Genomic DNA, 19,541 nt, shown 5'->3' with positions numbered 1-19,541 from the left:
AGGCTGGGCCGCCCAGGCCAGCGGCAGCTGCGGCAGTGCCAGAGCTTTGTTTGGAGTGAGACTCATTTAATTACGTCTTCAGATAAATCCTTCCTGATGTTCACTCCGATTCTGCTGACAGATCCAGAAAGTTGAATTAATAATGCCATTATTCAGAAGAATAGGGGTCAAAAGCCGGGGCGTCGGGGCGGCACGGTGCTTCGGGAGCGCAGGAGCCCTTGTGCCGGTCCCTCGGCATCGCCTGCCGCGCTGCCCTGGACGCCGGCGTGCCCTGCCGCCCCAGCTCCGCTCTGCTGCCTAAGGCACGTGTAACCCCTGAGCAGCGAGCCTTTCCCTGCGTCGATCGGGTGGCATTGTCCTGGGGTGGCCCGCGTGCCCCCGAGACCCCCGGGCCCGTCACCGCCAGGGTGGTCCCGGCCCCTCCGAGCATCCCCGTGAGCCTCAGGCAGGGTCCTGTGCTCATGGGAACCAAAGCCCAAAAGTGCTGGAGAACTCGCTGAAGGACTCGTTTAATGCTAAAACACGGTGGTTCCTGTCCCGTTGTTATGTACCCGCTGCTGTGGCAGCTTGGTAGCGTCCTCCACGTTTCCTTCCCAGCTGATTTCCCACCGGGATGGTCTGCTGAAATCGCCAGCAGGGATGACAAACATCCCCAAGTCTGGACCCGGTCACCTTGGCTGCAACGGTGGCGTGTCCTGCTAAAAGAGAGAAGAATGAAACATTTCAGTCTTTTAAATGATATTGGTATAGCTACAGTGAAAGTAAATATCGTGGATATGCTACCGTGAAATGTAAGGGAAGGTGTTGTTTGAACAGGGTGTCACAGACGGCTGCTTACCTGGTGTTATGCATCTGCGCATCTTTGTCTAATGAGTCGTGTTGAGTATAAAAGTGGCCCCGGGACTGTATTGAATAAGTAAGTGGCAGGTTCTTGTATGTGAAAGAAAAGGTATAGTTTTTGGAAGTCTTTGAGGATTTATTTGGAGAAATAAAACCTGAAGACCCCAGGGAGGAGGACGGGAATTTAATAGGTGTGCAGTAAGCTGAGGAGGAGAGATTTCCATAGGATCACAGAAAATTATTTGAATTTGCAGTATATATAGTAATGCTTAAAAGACGGAAAAAGGCTAAAAGCATGAAGAAAATGAAAACATAAACCTCAAAGAGGGTTATTTGAGAGAAAAATTGAGGCCCTACATCACCACGAATACACTGCTCAATATTGTCATTTTTGATAGAGTCATTGCTTGAGCTAGAGCTGTTTCTGTGAACTTGTTTGTGATCTCCTGCTAAGCCAGAAATGTATGTTGGAATATATTTGAACAGTGTATCTAAGGAGAATTTTTATCGTGTGATTGTATGAATATACGGCGGTTTGGGCAGACGGCAGAGCACAGCGTTCGGAAGAGTTTCCCTGAACTGCACTTTCTTTAAAAAAACGTCCGGTGCCCCAAAAGCAGCGGTCCGCGGCGGGGGCTGCTCCTGAGCGCTGCCGGCGGGTCGTTTTGGACAGACTCGGGATGGAAAAGCTGCCTTGGAATCGCCTCGGCGCGGCAGGAGGCGGCGGTTCGGCCCGTTCCCGCGGCTGCTGCGGACGGAGCTGGCCGCCTGTTCCTCTCCTATCACCTGCGAACACTTCAGAAACAGGATTCAATATTATTTTATAGGAAAAATATGGAAAAAGTTGTTTTTGCACAGGAGATGGGCTCAGAAATGCGAGCGTACAAGAGTGCGTGTATGTACAGAGGTTATCGAAGCCGGGCTGGACTGGTGGCAGGCCAAACGCTGCCGTCGCTGTCAGACACGCTCATACAGCTCTGCATGCTCTGCTCGCCCGGGGCGGCCCGAGCAGCCTTGGGAGATGCTGCCGGCTTCATCGAGCTGCCTGGATGAGTAACAGCAACGGGTCAGAGAGAATAATTGAGGCATCTTCTTTAATTAATGATTTCACGTATTATACGGCACTTTTACAAAAATTGGGGTTGGAGAGAGAAGGACTTTGACTTGTTTAATGTTCTCAGGAGCAGCAGCCTGTGTCTCGGTGCGCGCTGGGCAGGTCGGGCGACTCGCCGAACTTCACTTGTTCCTCTCTCGCCCGCCCTGCTGCACGTCTATCTCACGCGTTTTGATGTGCCAGAGTATGAAGCGATGTCTGCTTGCGATCAGGCGCGGTTTGCGTCGCAGGAAACATGCAAACCCTCTGGTTTTGCTGATCTCGTTCAGTTGCAATTTCCATGTTAGTTGATAAATACTTGGCCTGAGGAAAGGGCGCAGGGCTGGAGCCGTGAGTGCCAGACCTCGTGGCGTCCCCTCGCCGTGTCGGTGCGCGGGGATGCGTCGTGTGCACCGAGCTGGAGATTTTTGCGTGGGGGCAGGAGACGGACCAGCGCAGTTAATGCTGTGGCAGGGACGAGCCTGGCGCGCGAGGCAGTGACCAGCTGTCTTTCGCTTTAGCCAGCTCCCGCTGCAACGATTTTCTTTCTTTTCCCAGTTTGTGGAATTTCTCCCCCAAACCCAGCAAGCAGGAGCATGTGAGGATACGATCAGGGTCTCGGCGAACAGATGCTGCATCGTGGAGAGTCTGGCAGCGTCTCCATCAGCGGAGGAGCAGGTGCCCCCTTCTCACGGGCTTTCGGCTGCCGGTGGCCGTTGCGGTGCTGCCCCGCCGGGGACAGCCGGGTCCCCACACCACCCCCTCTCCTTGGTTTTACAGTTAAATAACTCTTCAGGAATAATATGAGAGAACCATCGGTTCTTTTGTCCCCGTTAATAGGTGTAAAAGCATATATAAAGCTACTTGCAAGTGGCTGTGCATAGGCTGACCCCAAATAAAGTAAACAGGTGACCTTTGCGTTTCCAAAGCGCTGCTGAGTCGTTCAGGGAAAGCTGCGTTTCCAGGCTAAACCGGAATTAGGTAAATGTTTCTGTTTAAGGAAAATGCATGTTTCAAGTGACTCTCAGTGTGAACTCAGGGACACTCCGTAATATTGAAAGACTGCTTCATTGCAGAAGACTGTTTGAACCCAGTAAATCATAAATATATTATTCACTGCTTGCTGAATAAATGCATCACTTAGTATCAAAAAAGCTACTCTATCAGCTGAAAAATAGGATTAGAAATAGGTCATTTTTAGTCCATTGATTTCCCACTCTCTGAACCAGTATGTAAAATGCAAGAATGTTTTTTCTGATGTTGTATTGACTACACAGACTTCTCCCATGGGGGATTTCAATATTAATGGGTTTTTCTACAAATCTGAGCGCCCCCGTAAGTGAAGGAGCTGCCCTGACCCTCGCCGTTTCGCTCCGCCAGCGCACACAGGCCGGGGTTTCGCACAGAAGCGAGAGCGCGGAGCGTGTCCGGAGCGTGTCCGCTGGCCAGGGCCGCCTGTCTTCCTGCAAGCAGATAGGTCTCCAGGAAAAAACTTCCACGTATCTTAGTATTGTTGAAATTTGAATTTAGAAATGTTGGAAAATGGCAGAACTAGATGTGTTTTCTGCAGTTTTGCTTGAAAGTCATTGCTATTTTTGGCCTGGCAACTTTTACCTCTGAAATACCACATTTTTAGAAAGAAGCGCTCTCGAGAAATGCCAGGGAAGCAGTGCAGAAGGCATTTGGGAAATAGTGTTTCCATTATATGGAAAGGGTAGAGGATGTGCCAGGCAGACAGGGGTCAGTAACCCGCTCGCTGCTGCTGCTGCTGCTGCTGCTGCCGCTGCTGCATTGACCCTTCCTGCTGTCCTGCTTTCATGGCGCTGATACGCAGTTCCTGGCTGGGCTGGGTGGTGGCTGCCCGCGTCTCTTCCCGACCTTGAGGGTCCCAGGTGATCCTGGCCTCCAAGGCGATCCTGGCCTCTGGAGCGATCCCTCCGAGGGCAGATGGGGAGCGTTGGTGGCCCCGCGGCTGGCAGGGCGCTGGCAGCGCAGTGCCGGGGTCGGTGCTACTCCGAAGCAGGGGCGAAGCTCCCCTTTGGCGCAGGGCTCGGCTTCCCCCCTTAGTGCCGCCTGCGGAGGTTCACAAGACAGGTACTGCATGGTGTTTCCATGCTGTTTATTAAATATTGATATAAATAAAAGGCATCATCCTCTCCGTCCCCTTCCGAGGGCCATCCCCGTCCCACCGGCGTTAGTCTCGGCGCAGTCGGCGGGAATGAGTGCGGGAGCGTTGGCAGGGCACCCGGATCCCCGTACCTCGAGCGGTGATTAATTCCCCTAGGAAGTACAGCGACACAGGGGCTGGAAGTGGCTTTTCTCAAGGCAGTTTGGGGGTAGTGATCCGTATATTTAAATTCTGTTCTTCATCTGCAGATGTAATTCAGGACTGTGCTGGGAATCAGCTGTATGCGTAGGTAACCCTGAACTCGTAAGTGTGACTCCGTTAAGGTTACTCTGAAACACGTGAAAGCACTATGGTATTTTATTCTCGCGGTGGCGTAGCATATAGTGTATATGTGCAGCAGTGCCAATCTCCTGTCCTTCAGCAGCATTAAAACGGAAAAATGTGCAGTATAAACCTTCCAATTTGCAGCATTGACAGTACAAGACACAGTAAAGCTACTCTAAAAGAATTTGCTTCTTGGGACATGTTGCTGTTGAGGAAAAGACAAGCGGGAGATTCCAAAATGTGATTCATTAGCAAAAAGAGAGCAGTATTTGTTTTTGTTTATCACATAAGGCTGCGTCTCATGTGAAGGTCTTATTGGCCAGAACCGGCTGACTAAAATAATCCTTGCAGGAATATATCTGCCCATCTCCGTCTGGCCGGGATGTGTAGCCATGTGCAGAGCTTCAAACCATCGACATCGCTGCGTGGCCCAGGAAGGCTCCCGCGTTCTTGCAGCCCGCCGGAGGGCCCGCAGCTCCCGCCGGGGAGGCGGGGGACAGGGAGCTCATCAGGAAATGCCAATTTGAGATCTCCACAAATGTGTCAGTTTTAGAGAAATTCAAGTAAAAGAGTGTTAAATTTTGAGTAGAAAAAAACACTGGCGCCCTTCCAGGCTCCCCGTCTCATTCCAGGCAGCACTTGGTGTCTTGTCTTGTCAGTATCCGAGTTTCTCACCAAACGGGAATTTCAGTTTCTTGCCAGCCGGCTGCACCTACCTTCGCTGTGCGACGCGGGCGCTGTGCCGAGGTGCCAGCGGCATCTCCCGCTCGCGCTGGAAACCCTCAGCCGGAGACGGTGCGGGAGCAGCCGTTCCTTCTGCGAACCCAGCGGTGGCGGGAGGGTTGTCGCTGCATCTTCGTCGAGGCTTGCGAGCAATTGCACACTGTTGTTTTTCTAAAGTTTGGTCCTTCTTTATACTTTCCAGATGAGATCTTAAATGCCATCAGGAAATTCGAGACTATGGGATACATTTTTCTTCCAGTTGGTCTTCTCCGTTAAAAGCAAACAGAACCAGAGGATTGCTAGGTGAAAACACGGGGACGCTGGGGGGCCGAGCCTGTGGTCCCGCGGCCGGTGTACCGACCTGCTGCTTCGAGAGCTTGGTCATGAAAATTCTGCACAACATAATAGTTTGTGCAATAGTTTAAATAGTTTAATAGTTTTTAAAAATTTTTGCACAACAGCTCCAAATGGTTTAAAAAGCAAAGTGAAAAGGGCTGGTCTGGGGAGTCATGCTGCTCCCGGGGTTCGGCCCGCTCTTGGGCAGTGCACCACGTCCAGGCACGACATTTCGCATGACGCACGTGGGCTGCTCGCACCGCAGTCTGCACGCTGCCGCCTCGGCTTCCTTCCCGGCAGTACCAGGGCAGGAGAAGCGCCGTGGGCTCGGCAGTGCCCGGCGCTCCTCCACGCGGTGGTGGTGCCCTGCAGCAGACGGTCCTGGGTGCACGCGAGGAGCGTATTTGCTAAATAAGATATGTTGCTGTGCAGTGCCTCCTTAGTTCCCTGCAGGCTTTTGCTTTACCTGCTTGAAACCCTACAGAAACAAAGCGGGGCTCGGTGCATCGGGCAGATATAAGTAACGGCACCAAGCGTGCAAAACAGCGAGTGCTGGGGCAGCAGGAGCAGCGCAGCCCTTGGCAGCAGCTGGCCAGACCCAGAGAGCTAAAAGCAGAAGGGATTTAGGAAAAGGCAGGGTTAAAAAAGAAACAACAAGACGGCTGGTGTGAAGCTGGGCACGTCGGCGCAGGGCCGGCGCTAATGAGCAGGGCCGGCACTGCCCCGGGTGCGAGGCTGACCTTGTCTGCTCGCCTCGTCATCAGGCACATTAAGATATTTTTAAGAACCTGCCCTTAACCATTATTCAGTCCTCATAAATCACTGTGCCGCTGAGGTATTATTCATCCCTTCCTCATTCAACAAAATGCTCGTTTTTAACCTATTCTGCTCAAAAAGAGCAGCTAGCAGGAAAAGTGTTGAGCGAGTAACGTCATCCAGGCACTCTTGCCTTGTTATTAATCAGCCCGCAAATTGGGAAGAGCCCCCCTTAGCCCTTTCTGGCTATTTTCCCCAAAATACTGTACTGATTGATAGAGATTTGGAAAGCCATGAATCTTAAGAGGAGCTGTGGGCCTAAAGCTCCCAGTAGGCTTAGAAACCCCCAGCCGGATTTTCCCTTTTCCGTGCAATAGCGTATGCAGACCGGGGCTGGCGCAGGGGTCCCAGCACCCGCAGGATCCCCGGCAGCTGCTTCTCCTCGTGTGGCATGCTTGTGGCCGCACCAGCAAACGTCCCTTTGGTCGACCTTTACATTGTGGTAGCAAAAAAAGAAGAAATCAGACTTCTTGGTTACACGAGCTTTTATGCTAATGGCCTGCTAGCACACCATTTTTCAGTGAAATACTTTTTATTACAAGATGCACTTTAATGAAATGGAAAAATTATTTTTTTAGATTATGAGCACTTTCTATATGTTTCATGGATGGGCTTTAAATGATGTTTTAAGGTCTCCAAGATCACAAATGAGGAGCCGCAGAACGAAAGCAGCAGTTCATAAGCTTTATTGTTCATAAGTTTATAAGTTCATAAGCTTTACTTCTAGAGAGCGATGCGATGGGATCTCTCCTAGTGAGATGTAGGATGTCTCCTTGTGAGATCGCAGTGGCCGCCGAGGCGAGCGCCTGCCCTGACCGTGCTCGGCCGGGTTGAGCAGCAGCGACGATCTTGCTTAGGCGGCATTTGGACGCGCTGAAGTTTCATGAATACTTAATGTCACATCGATTGTTCAAGAGAAATGCTCCTGTATTTTAAGAGCAAATAGCTCAAGTTTTGATGAGTTATGTTTCTTATTGCGTGCACAGGCCAGTGGCAATTGCAATCATCTTTCATGAAAAGGCTCAGTGGTTTCATGATGGGAGAGTGAGGGCGGCCGTTGCCTTTACTCACTAACACAGTAAATGTAAAATCACCAGGGTACCACGCTTTTTTATTTGTGCTGCTGAGCATGTGATAGTAGTTTCATAAAAATACATATTAGAGGAATTTTTGGTGCCAGCAAGCTGTAGATCTGGTTTCTGTGTGTGACTTCTCCTGCGTCCTTCTGTCTGAGACGGACCCATCGTGACAAGCGGGATGAGGCGGTATCGGCATCCGAGGCAAACCAGCGGGTAACGCTGGGCCCGCCAGCAGTGACTCAAGCACCGCTGTATTTTAACACTTCTGGGATTAGCGAACTGTTTGACTTTGTTATTTATATCATCCATCACTTTTTTCTAATTGATTAATTAGATGATTAATTCATTGGGTATTAGCGTGGTTCAGCAGCGGACTTCCATGGATTAAGGTCTTGGTTTTAATACGTGTATAAAACCAGAGCAATATGTACTGTGTGGAGAAATATAACTGAAAAAAAACCCAAAGAAATGTTTAAGAAATCAGCAGAACAGCTGAATAAAAAATGACTCTCTCAAAATCATCTGACAACTACCCCGTTAGAAGAAGTGTTTCAAGGCTGTCAACTCCTCCCGCAAAACTTACCTTCTTACACGCAGCCACTAAAAAAGGCAGGAAATCTTGTGCTAACCTGTTTAACTTAATATCCCCTGTCAAGATCAGAAGAGTGATGCTGAAACTACCCAGAAACCGTAAAGTTCTCTGCAAAAAATTATCATTCACAATACGTTACATGACATTGCCTGGATGTAGCAGAACCAACAAAATCTTAATGATATATGAGGACTATTAATAGGGACTGCTCTGAATACACAGCTTTAATACGCTGCTTAATTCAAGGGCTCATTTGCAATGTCACACTTCATTTTGAGAAAAACGGTTCTGACAACCAATCATTTAAAGTACAGAAAGAATGCTTTACAAAAGGTTAGAAGTACAAATATTTTCCCTATTAGCTCCTAATAAATTCATTTCCTCTAAAAAATTAGAAGGTTCAGCTGATGTCTGCAATGCTATTTACAATATTTCAGTGTAAAACCCAACCTCTAATTACCAACATAAGTCGTAAGTAATTGTTGAGTATGCAGATGCGCCAAAAATTCTATGAAATTAAAGTAATTAATTAGTTCCCAAGTTAAATTTTTCTCTCGCGTTAAAATGCTCAAACTCTTCTTAAAAGCGGCAGCAGCAAAGGAAGGCAGCACAGACGCAGGCACAGCGAGTGCCCGAATCCCGTGCGTTCGTACCTGCGGGCGCCTGCGGGCGCGTTGCCTTGGAGCCGCCTCTTCGCCGCAGCGGTTGGATTTGTGACTCCACGGTCATTGTTGGAACATGACGCTGCTGAACAGGGCAAATCCAGCAGACTCGAGGCCCTGCAGAAAACCCAAAGTCAGCTTTTTCTGGACTGGATGCGCTTACCCTGCTGTATGCTTTTCTATTTAAACTAAACGAGCAATACGATTGTTTGTGCTGTTTCCGATATTGCTCCAGGTGATGAGAAGCTGCGGGCTGAGCGCGTCCTGCAGACAGGTTGTTTAGAGGCTGGATGATGGTCCCAGCCGTGAACCCCTCACGCGGCCAACCAGCAGCACAAGCAGGATGCTGCATAATAACACTGCCTTATTTCACGACGGTTTAGTTGTTCCTTGCTTGCAAGTCTCCCTCAAAATGATGCTTTTCTATAGCTGTCCCAGTCTACCGCTACAGTTGCTTCTGTTGCAGATCTTCCAGCCAGAACAGAAGGCTTCAGACTTGAAAGCCGTGAGTTGCTTTTGTATTTTCCTGTCTGTGGCAAGTGCAAGGCGGGTGCAGCGCTGCCTTGCACAGGGCACTGAGGGCTTTTGTGAAAAAAGTTAAAGATTGTTCACTTTTGAATATTGACAAATAATATGGAGGTTACTGCACCTGGACATATTTTTGCATGCCTAAAATAATAATAAAAGGTTTTAAAGTTTCAAATGGAAAGCAGTGATCTTGACAACTATCAACAAAAACAAACAGTAAGCTTATGTCATTCAGAAACCGTAGTTAAATCATTCTGTGGATATAGAAAAAGAATCCCCTTCCTAGACGCAAAGCTCGGAAGAGAGCAGTTCAGCCTGCTGCTCTCGTCCTGTCTGCTACAGCCAGCAACAGCAGCTCGCTGCCTTACCTCTTCTAGAGCTGCTCCGTGCGTGCGTCCCACGGCGCTGCCTCCTCTCGGGGGTCTGTCCTGCCGTTTCGGGCTCTCCTTGTTGGCGAGGTCTCCGCGTTACCGGCTCTGGAAGGTCTCCAGCCGCTCTCTCCGTCTCCTGACGCGAAGCCGGTGCAGCTGGACCCGGGGCTCCGGCACAGAGCAGAGCAAGAGCAGTGCTCCGTCAGCTCAAGTCCTGGCCACACCGCTCACTGAAATACTTGTTGCTTCACAGCAACATAGCACTGATGATTCACTGTAACAACAGATGCTTTTCTGAAGAACTGCCAGAGTCGAGTATTATTCTTCCAGGATTGATGCAATTGACTGTTTCTGCTAAAGAGCAGATTTTTTTTTTTGGCATCACTGAATTGACTCTCTCTTTTTTCCTTTTCTGGTCAGAGGATTTCTCTGATTCATTAAATCTACTTTGAATTTTGATCTTGCCCTCCAGGGCACTTGCAGCGCTCTCTCATTGCAGCCCTGGTGTTTGCAAGTGCTTGCATCCAAATCCCTGTCCCCGTTGGTCGCTCTGCGGTTCAGCACAGGGAGCCGGTGGGGAGCAGGGCTGATGCCCGGGCCGTGGCTGGTGTCGCGGCTGCCCGCTGAAGATGGTCTCAGGTCTCCAGGGTCCATTTGCATCAGGAATTCTGAAGTTAGTAGATAGTTTATTTTTTTTGCTAGTGTGACTGCACTTCCCGTCTGTGGAAAAAAAATCTGAGATAATGTGAACATGAAGGATGACGAATAAAGCCCAATTTTGTTCTATTCCTTCCCAGTGTTTTTTCTCGTGAATACTTCCAGCACTTACAAACTATTGCTTGCAGTAGAGATCAGGCGGTGCAGGCTGTCCGGCTCCCTGCGGCAGAGGGGCTGTGCTCAGCGCCTGGTGATGCCGTACATGATTCCCTCTCTCCACACTATTTAAGCGAAGGTTTTGTGTTTGACGTGGTCACATTTACCTGTGTCCAGGTGAAGTTCCATTAAAGATGTCCCCTGTGACATATAGTGCATGAGGGTTTAAAATCGGTTTTGCTTTTGCTGTTGCAGCAAAACCGTGTCTGTGGTATGTGACCGATTTGCGTGAGCCTGCGTTACCTGAGCACCGCTGCTTTGCCGATTTCACGATACCCGAAGACACGTGCTTGAGGGAGCGGTTTGACAGACACCGCGTGGGCAATCGATAATTTACACTGATTAGCCGCTTTACCGCATCGTCTGCCAGGGCTGCTGTCGTTAAGAGTTTGTCCACGTCACCCGTGCACATTTTCCATGCGATCCCTGAATCCGTTGTAAATACACAACTGTGGAGCAGCCGGAAGGTGCCTGTCCGGCCTCCACTGTAGGGCCATGTTTACAACCAGCACCAAGAATGGCTGCAAGACCGGATAGTCAGACTGGGCAGTAACTGCAGGGAGTCTGAGCTACCACGGCGTGATAACTGCTCGTAAATGGGACTTTCTTACTGGTGGCCCTATGCTGAAATTTAAAATATAGCTCTGAAAACAAATTAGAGCTAGGTAATGAAGTTTTGACAATACTTTTTCATTATGAAAACAGTAGCAATATGATGTCTTTACATTCAAATGTATTCGAAGGCAGTATTATGGGATGTCTCATTTTGCAACAATTTGACAATTTACTTATGATTTATAAGTATGAAAAATTACAGACTTTTGTTTCTCTGAAGTAGAACTACTTTTAACTTCAAGTATTTTGCTGTGAACAATAACGGTGAGAGTTAAAGCTGGATGTCTGCGGGAGGAGGAGTCGCTGGTGGTGTGATGCTCCGATCGCTTTTGGAGGCTGCAGGGTGGGCGGCCGGGGACGGGGCCGCCGGCCGCCTTCGGGATCTGCAGTGAGTGCTTTCCCGGAGGTTAGAGGTGCTGACTTTGGAAATATTTTATTCCTGAGGGTTGGCAGGGAGCAGAAATTAAGGTGCTTTTAGAAACCTTTTGCACACAGTTGACAACCGCCGTCCATTAGGGCTGTGCTGCCCCTCCGCGCGGGGCGTTCGCAGAGCCTCGCGCGTCACCGCAGAACCGGCTCAGGCCCCATTGCATTAATGAGCAAGCAAAAAGCCCTCTGACTTAAAATTTACATTGCCGTGTGTATTTTTAGCTCTTTTAATTAATCTGTCACTGGGGCCTTTGTGACTGAAACAAGAAATGCTTATTTTTTATTTTCTGTGCATGCACAGAGTTATGCACAAACACACATGCACGCACACATGTGCACACAGTATTTCACTTTAAAAGCTTGCTGATGGTGTATTTATCTCAAGTATTTAAAATTACTAAGCATTAATATTTTAGTGAAAAAAGTTGTTTTCTGCTTCTACAGTTATAACAAAAATCTTTTATTCCCTGTGTTCGTATTTTAAAACCCCCAAAATGCCTTATTATTCATTTAGATTAGAAGAAACAAATCCAAGTAAGCCCTCCATTTTCCAGTTTCTTCGTTTCACAGCAGACATTTTACGTTTCAAACGCATCTGGGGGACAGGCCTGTGCCGTGCTGCATCTTTCCCTGGCATTACCCTGGATTTCAGTGACTCGTGCCGGTGACACGGGAGCATCAGGCTGGAGAGGACCTTTTGAGTCATCAGATCCTGCTCCCAGCTTTTACAGCCCTGGTCCAAATACTTTGCAAAATTACTTAAATTATCAGCATTTGCCAAGTGCTATTGTGATGGTCAAAGCTTTGTTTAATCAAAGTCTCCATCTGGCATTTAATTTGAAAGGACCTCCTCGTTCACATCTATCTATATTTAACTTAACGAGTGAAATTTCCATCACTGTAAATTTGCTGCTGCGGGCGCTTAGCCTTGGGAGTGATTGCATTTGCATAAGACTAAACAAATTGGTGTCTTCACCGATGCATTTTTGTACGAGATTTCAAGGTTTTGTTCTCCCAAGGTCAGGCTGTCCCCGAGGCTGCTCTGGCCTTGGCGGCACAGAGCGTGGTTTCTCTTTCGACCAACTTTCCTTTGGTCGAAGCACTCCTACGCCTGCTCCAGCACCCTCCAAGCAGGTCACCTCTCCTCTCGCAAGTCGCTGTTCTCTAATTCAGGCTTTTTATAGACTGTTGGCCCGTTCCTCCAAAGCTATAAATCCTCAACTAACTTCAACTATAACAATATTTGGAGATGTTATCTGTAGGGCTCAGCGGAGACTTGAGAGTCCCATTATCTCACAATCACTTCTTTTCAAAAACCACTGCTGACAGACTGGTCTTCATCTTCTGCCTCTCACTGCTTTGACCTTGTTTATCCTTTACTTCTCTCTCTCTTTTTTTTAACATTTTGCACATAAACTAATTATTAAGGCTTTCCCACAATAAATCATTAACCTGAGTATAGTTGAATGAAATGCTTATTAACATCTCCCTGTATAATCCATTTAACAGCATTACTCTTGCTTGTTCAGACAACCTAAAGAGGTCCGTGCTTTTGTCTGCAAGGCGTCAGAATTAAAGCTTATAATTATTTCTGGTTAATGCAGTCCTTGGTGTTAGGAAATGCTGGTTAGCACATTTCAGCATAATACTTTTCCTAATCTCTTGTATTAATTAGAGATAGTGATATAATATGACTTTGTTCCTTTTTATTCACCACCAGGAGAGATGTCTGAATATAATCCCATCTGTGCTAAGAGAGCTCAGCGGCGCTTGCTGCTCGCCGGGACCCCTCCACTTTATGGACGGCTCCGGGGAAGGGGGCTGGATGTGGGTGTAGCAAAAAGCAAGAAATGGGGCCGCTTTCCGGTGGCAGTGCTAACAGCACAGTGAATTACGGAGCTGGGAGTGGGACAAAGGCAAAACTTGCTCTGAGTGCACCCGTTCCTGCCCTGCCAGTTGAGCCCCAGCAGTGGGGAGCCTGCAGGACAGGGAGCCCTGCCGCAAGGGGCTCCGGCGGAGCGGGAGCCGGCGCGAAGCACAAAATAAATCATCATCCCTCAGCGGCTGAAGCTGAGAAGTTTTAAAGCTGTAGCATCTTCTGAATCTGACATCATCTTATATTCTCAAACAGCACAGTTTTCATCAAACTCATTCTTCTAGATAAAGATTCACTTTGTTTTCTGGTGGCTCTGGCACAGATCGCGTCGAAATTTGCATTGCAAGATCAGCACAAGAGGAGCCAAGAAGTTTGACCTTGGTTTCTATTTTAGATAGTGGCAAAGATTTGCAATGAGAGTCTGGATAGACAGATAATTCACCGAGGGCCGACCGCTGCGTCTCACGCCCGTCTCTATTTATGGAGCGCTCTGCGCGCTGCAAAATCAGTTATAAACAGAGCGCGCCGTTATTATGGTGATAGGAGTTATGGAAATGCCTAGGATAGCTACAGATGTAATCAGGGAGGCAAATAAATTCATGCTTTTATTTAATATCTAATCACAGATACCTCCGTGATTATTTCACCGTGCAAATGTTAGGACCGCATGTGCCAGTGTGTGCGCGCATGTGTGTAAAACTGCCTTCACTGCTAAGATCTTAGTGGAAAATAGAAGAAGCTGCAAGTTTTATGCTATTTTCAAGCACTTAAACATTTTCATTCATTGCTAAACTGAAGTTTTTAATGTGACACAGAAAACCTTGAAAAATTCATGAAAATTAACCAGTCCAAGTAGAAAATGATCTTGCCTAGCATGACGTAGCAGTAGTAAAATAAGGATTCATCCCAAAGGAAGGAGTAAGAACATACCAAGAATGTTTGAATCTTAAAAGTAAGTTTGTTTGCTTTTTGAAGTTATTAAAACACCACAAAAGATCTGCAGAATGTCTTTGAAGTGCAGAGGCCGGAGGGGGGTCCAGCGGGGCTGCGCAGGGCACTGGGAACAGCCCCGGGCTCGTTCGGCGCTGGGGTTCGGCCCCGACCTTCCCTTTCCCGCTCGGCTGCTCCAGATGCCGGCTTCACCGCCCGTGAACGCAGCCCGTCATCCAGCTCACACAGACACTGTCACTTGAACTCATCCAGACTTTTTCCTCCTTCAGGCTACTTTCACATCAAATTCTCCTTATTAGTCACCTTTGGAAAACGTAGCCCCTTTCCATCGTTTACACAGCTATACGTGTAATTTTTCCCCATTCATCCACCCACTGTTTTTGTGCCGAACCAAGCTGCGTATGATTTAATAAGCTTTAGGAAGACAGTACTGGTTCATACCCAGGAAATCAGATTTACATAATTTTCCACTTGCTTTTAGAGCTGCAGTAGTTCAAATTATCTTTACATTGCGGAAACTCTTTTTATATGATAAAATGCCACCCACACTATGGCTGAGCCTGCAGACTGATTTTTGTAATAAATTTAATGTTGATTTGTCATACCGACTTACCAAAGAAACTTCCTTTTTTAATGAGGAGAAGCTAGTGCCCAGTCCTGCAGTTAATCCTGTTTATCAGCTACTAGACTAAATGTATAGGTGAAAGCGTCAAAATCAAGATCTAGTCTGGTCTTTTATATGTTTGTTTAATCACCTGAACCTTTTTGCATGGGAGGAAAAAAAAGTGATTTTTGTTTTTATCACATACTCTGTGCTTAATAAGATGCCATATCTTAAAAATGGACCCAGTTACAGTAACGTGTCTCACATTTCCGTACAGAAAGCAAAGGGAAGTTTATGTTTTAGCATTCGAACTGCATTAAGACTTAAAATTCAGGCGATGGGGTCCTGCAAAAGCAAACGAGGTTTGGTGAAACGCACAGGTGTGTTTTGTTTCCTTACCTGATTGCTTTATTCTCTCCTAGTCCTACATACAGGCTGATTTTAATGAAATAGTGCCAGGCAGGGATGAGTGAGCACAAGCACAGGTTGGTTCACACTGCGTCGAGGCTGCGGCGCCCGTGCGCTCAGCTGTTCCCGCGTTGCCCCTCGAGCCGTCACTGCAGGAGCCACCGGAGCAGTTGCGCTCCGCTTCTCCGGAGCCGGCAGCGTGGCTGCACTGGGTATTCGCCGCTTGCTGCAGAGCAAGTTTTGCAAAAAAACAGGAATGCTGGTTAGTTAAAAAAGCAAATTCTGCAACTCATATTAATATAAAACAGCATTTACCTAAGCAAGGGCTGCTTATATAAGTGGCACTGGGAATGAGACTTATGCAACGGAGACATTATGCGTCAAATCCATACTGTCATCGCAGGGTCTGGAAAGCAAACCCTTTGATATCGATGCTCGACCAGAGCGCACGGCTCTCGCGTGCGGTAATGAGAGAGCTGCCTTTCGTATTTCACTGTTTCTTTCCGCTCTCCCTACAGACGGCTGCAGACTTGAGTATTTCCACTGCATGCCGCCGCCGCTCAGCATCTGTAAAACCTGCCAGACCGAGTGCTGGCTTCCAGCTAAAGCATGCTCCGAACCTGCGTGGGAGAAATTGTGACCATTTCTCTATGACAATCTCCTCCCTCCCACTCCTCTTAACATAAAGCTTTCTATACCTTCTATTCTGTAATATACATAGTTAACGGTGGCAGGCACCAGCATATATGAGTGCTGGATCTAGTCTGAGGTGTTTATTTGTACTATTCGTCTTTACTGCAATACAGCAAAGTTAAATTGCAGTGGGAGCAGAGAAGCACCGAAGTGCTATACGGCGCTTGCTTTCATTCGGGGGTTATTTTGCTGGTGCCTGAGTGATGGAGACTGCGGGAAGCTGTGAGCCAGGGGCAGCGGAGAGCCCGGGCAGCCCGAGTGCTGCATGAGGCCAGAGCACCAGAGCTGCGCTCCAGCCCCAAACAGCCAGGTTATTGCGTTAGCACAGCTGGAAAAAACATGTTATTGCGTTAGCACAGCCAGAAAAAAACGTGTTATTGCATTAGCACAGCTGGAAAAAAACGTGTTATTGCGTTAGCGCAGCACTGGCCAGCTGGAGGGCCATGGCGGTGGGCGAGGGCACGTTGCTCTTTCGTGGCCACAGCACGGACGCAGCAAGCTCTTGTCTGCTCACGAGCGTATCGAGAGGGAAGGGCTTCACTATAAATGCATAACCACTATTGCTTTGAATGCTGTCTTTAAATATGATTCCAAAAGTTTGGAGTTTGCTAAGAAGTCTGGGTCTACAGAGTAGGATTAGCTCTATCACCAGAATAAATTCTCCTGAAATTTCAGGGTTGGACTCTGGATATCAGAAAACGAACTGAGGAGAAGGGAGTCAGCGGCGCTCGGTTAATAGGTACCAGACGTATTAACATCAAGGTACTTTGTAGGGCTTTAAGAAGAAAACACATGAGTCGCAGATGCTACTATACACATCGTCCTCTAAATGTTTTGTGAAGGAAACTGTAATCCTGTTTGTTAATGGTATTGGTTTTTCCTTGCCTTGCCTATTCTTTTAATATAAAATAAGCGTAATTTTTTAGGATAAGTCAATTCTGCAGACAGGTAAAAGTTCAGAGAAGTTGATTTTTTTAATTTAGTTCCTTCTGTACATTATGCCCTGCACCATTTCCCCCGCTCTTTCCTTAAAGCCCTTTATAGGAGCTTTTTAGGCCAATTCGTAAGGAAGTTAAGCTCGTGCCATCCCTCCGCGTGTGTGCAGGAGCCCATCTGCCCCTGCTTCCAGCTGGGCCCCGGCTGCTGCCGTGAATTCACCGGGCTGCTTCCACCGCCTGCGGCAGTGCGACCGTCCCCAGTAGCTGCCAAACCCGGCGTTCAGTGGTCTGGTGATCCCTGCCCTCATGAAATCACCCGGGTAAATAAAGTCCGACTAGAATTTGGGGCCCAGCTATGCGGTGAAAGCTCTCGCGTTATTTTAAGCAAAATATACTGCCTGAATTACCTGTTCTACAAAAACAAAGCTCAAAACATCATAAAACCAGAAATTACAAGTCTGACCCTTTGCAATGGCTGGCTTTTAGATTTTTGCAAAAAAAGTAAGTTGTTGAAAGCCTTTGGGAATATTTATAGTTCCACGAAGATATTGACAGTTTTACTGTCTTTTACGTCCTTGTCACCCATTCCTACAGCATTCAGACCAAGCTGACTGGCCGGCTGTGCTGTGGCTGCATCAGGCGGCCGGGACACGACTCGGTCCCGGAGCCGGGGGCTCTGTGACTCTGCCGTGAGCAGAGGCTGCTCCGTACTGTCCTTGCCCTGCATTAATGTTGAATTTAAACTAAAAAAATACTGTTACTTAACAGTATTGTAAAATTATTGTTACTTAACAAACATACGTATTGCTCAGAAGCAACTTCTGTTTGTCTTAAAAAGTTTCTTGCTCACAAATTAGCTGGTTAGAACAACTTCCTTAAATCTCTGAATCCACTGACATGCTGCTGACCTTACAAGGAGCCTTGAATAGTTTGTTCTATCCATATTACATTCCACACATATATAGACTCTAATATATATAAAGTAATACATAATATAATCTAGCATTTGGGGCAAATGTTATAAATAAGGTGGATTTTAAAATACGTAGTAAAACAAATTGCAAGTGTTGATTTTTTTCCTTCAGTGAGGAACTTAAGAACTTTCTCATCTTAGGACCAAATGAAATATATATAGTGGGTGAAATATCGCTCTACCTGAACTTTTACTCATTTTGGCCAATGAACAACAGCAGATGTGGCACTCAAATGAAAACATTATGCAGTAGTAAACACAAAAAATGTGATAGGATTGAAAGCAGCTATTAGGTCAGCTTTACCATTTAGCATTTCAGGCAGGATAGCCCATCTCTGCCAGGCGGCGAGTTATAAGGCCTGGAAGGATTTTCCTACCAGCTCTAACTGCTGCTTAGAGGAATTAAGCATAGTTACAAACTTTTTTTCATCTTTCACTAACTTATTCCAAACACTTTCACTTTTTGCCGTTAATTCTGTGGCAGCGGATGTACCTGCGCCGCACGTCTGCAAGGGCATTGCCGTGTGTGCCCCAGGGCAGCCCTGCTGCCGTTTCCCCGTGCGAGCTGCCAGGTTTCGGAGCTCCCCCGGGCACAGACGATCGCCGCTGAAATCCCTTCCTCATGCGAAACGACAGATTGACTCTTTGGCACGGTCCTTGTCAACACCGATCAAAGCCTTTAGATCAGAGTGTGTTTTCGGCTGTAAAGGGAACAGTGGAACAAATCCAGCTACAATATCCTACCCTGGTGCCTGGATGACCTTTACATTTACAGACGCATGCTGGCGATCAGTCCCGGTGCCTCCAGCACGGTGCAGACAACCGCCTGGATCAAATTTACATTAATACAGTCTAAGATAATGGTTCTAAATATTTATAAGAGAGTTAACTATGCCAGTTTTAGAAGACATGCAGATGACGGCTCAAACTTTCAGAAGCACCTGAGTCATTTAGGACCTTATATCCTATTTCCATGGTCTCATAGCCTTGGAGGAGCTTCGTTATGGAAAGTCATGAGCAAGGTCTCACTGACATTCCCCAAAACATCTCTTGGTTTCTGCTACCCCATCAACACCGAAGGTTTTGCCTCTGGAGCGCTGCTGCTGTCGCAGGCTGTGTAGACCCACGGCGCAGAGGAAAATCCCGCTGGCATTAAAGGCTCCCTCGTTCCAGATGCTTTTGGCCTCATGTGCGAGCACAGCCCAGGCCCAGGGACGTCTCCCCGCGGCCCGCTGCTCCTCGGCAGTGCTCGGGGTTTGCTTTTTGGCAGACTTTTTGTGTAGTCTTCAGCAGGTCATTTCGTTCTGGAATTAAGATATTTTATTTGGTGCTGTGGGTTTATTTTTGCATATAAATGCTTCACTTTCCTTCTGATCCATAAAATGGGTACAGTGCCTCCCAGCCTTGTAGCTTGTTAGGAGGATGGAGGATGTGTCATTGAGCCTTTGCAGCTGAACATGCTTTAAAGGTACCATAGAAAAGCAAATAAAATTAAAATAAACCTTGAGGAAATGTGATTGTAATAGCTAAGAAAGCCTCTGAAGGAATTCTAAATGGACGATTCATAAATGTCTCAGATTCCTTGTAGAAATTATATAGTGAGGGATGATAATTTGGAGATTTCTGGATGATCTATATTTAAAAGATCTTTTCTGGTGTCAGCAGCCTAATTTTTGAATATAGTACTAA

General features: G+C 47.4%; 1 protein-coding gene across 1 annotated transcript in view; it reads left to right on the top strand.

Moving 5' to 3' along the window:
* The window catches only part of NEGR1 (neuronal growth regulator 1), a 307,368-nt gene that overhangs the window by 253,753 nt on the left and 34,074 nt on the right, over positions 1-19,541 (top strand). The window lies entirely within an intron of this gene.

The sequence above is a fragment of the Dromaius novaehollandiae genome, chromosome 8 (assembly GCF_036370855.1).
Source record: "Dromaius novaehollandiae isolate bDroNov1 chromosome 8, bDroNov1.hap1, whole genome shotgun sequence".
Taxonomy (NCBI): domain Eukaryota; kingdom Metazoa; phylum Chordata; class Aves; order Casuariiformes; family Dromaiidae; genus Dromaius; species Dromaius novaehollandiae.
The sequence above is the reverse complement of the archived record's forward strand: the minus strand, read 5'-3'. Positions and strand labels throughout refer to the sequence as shown.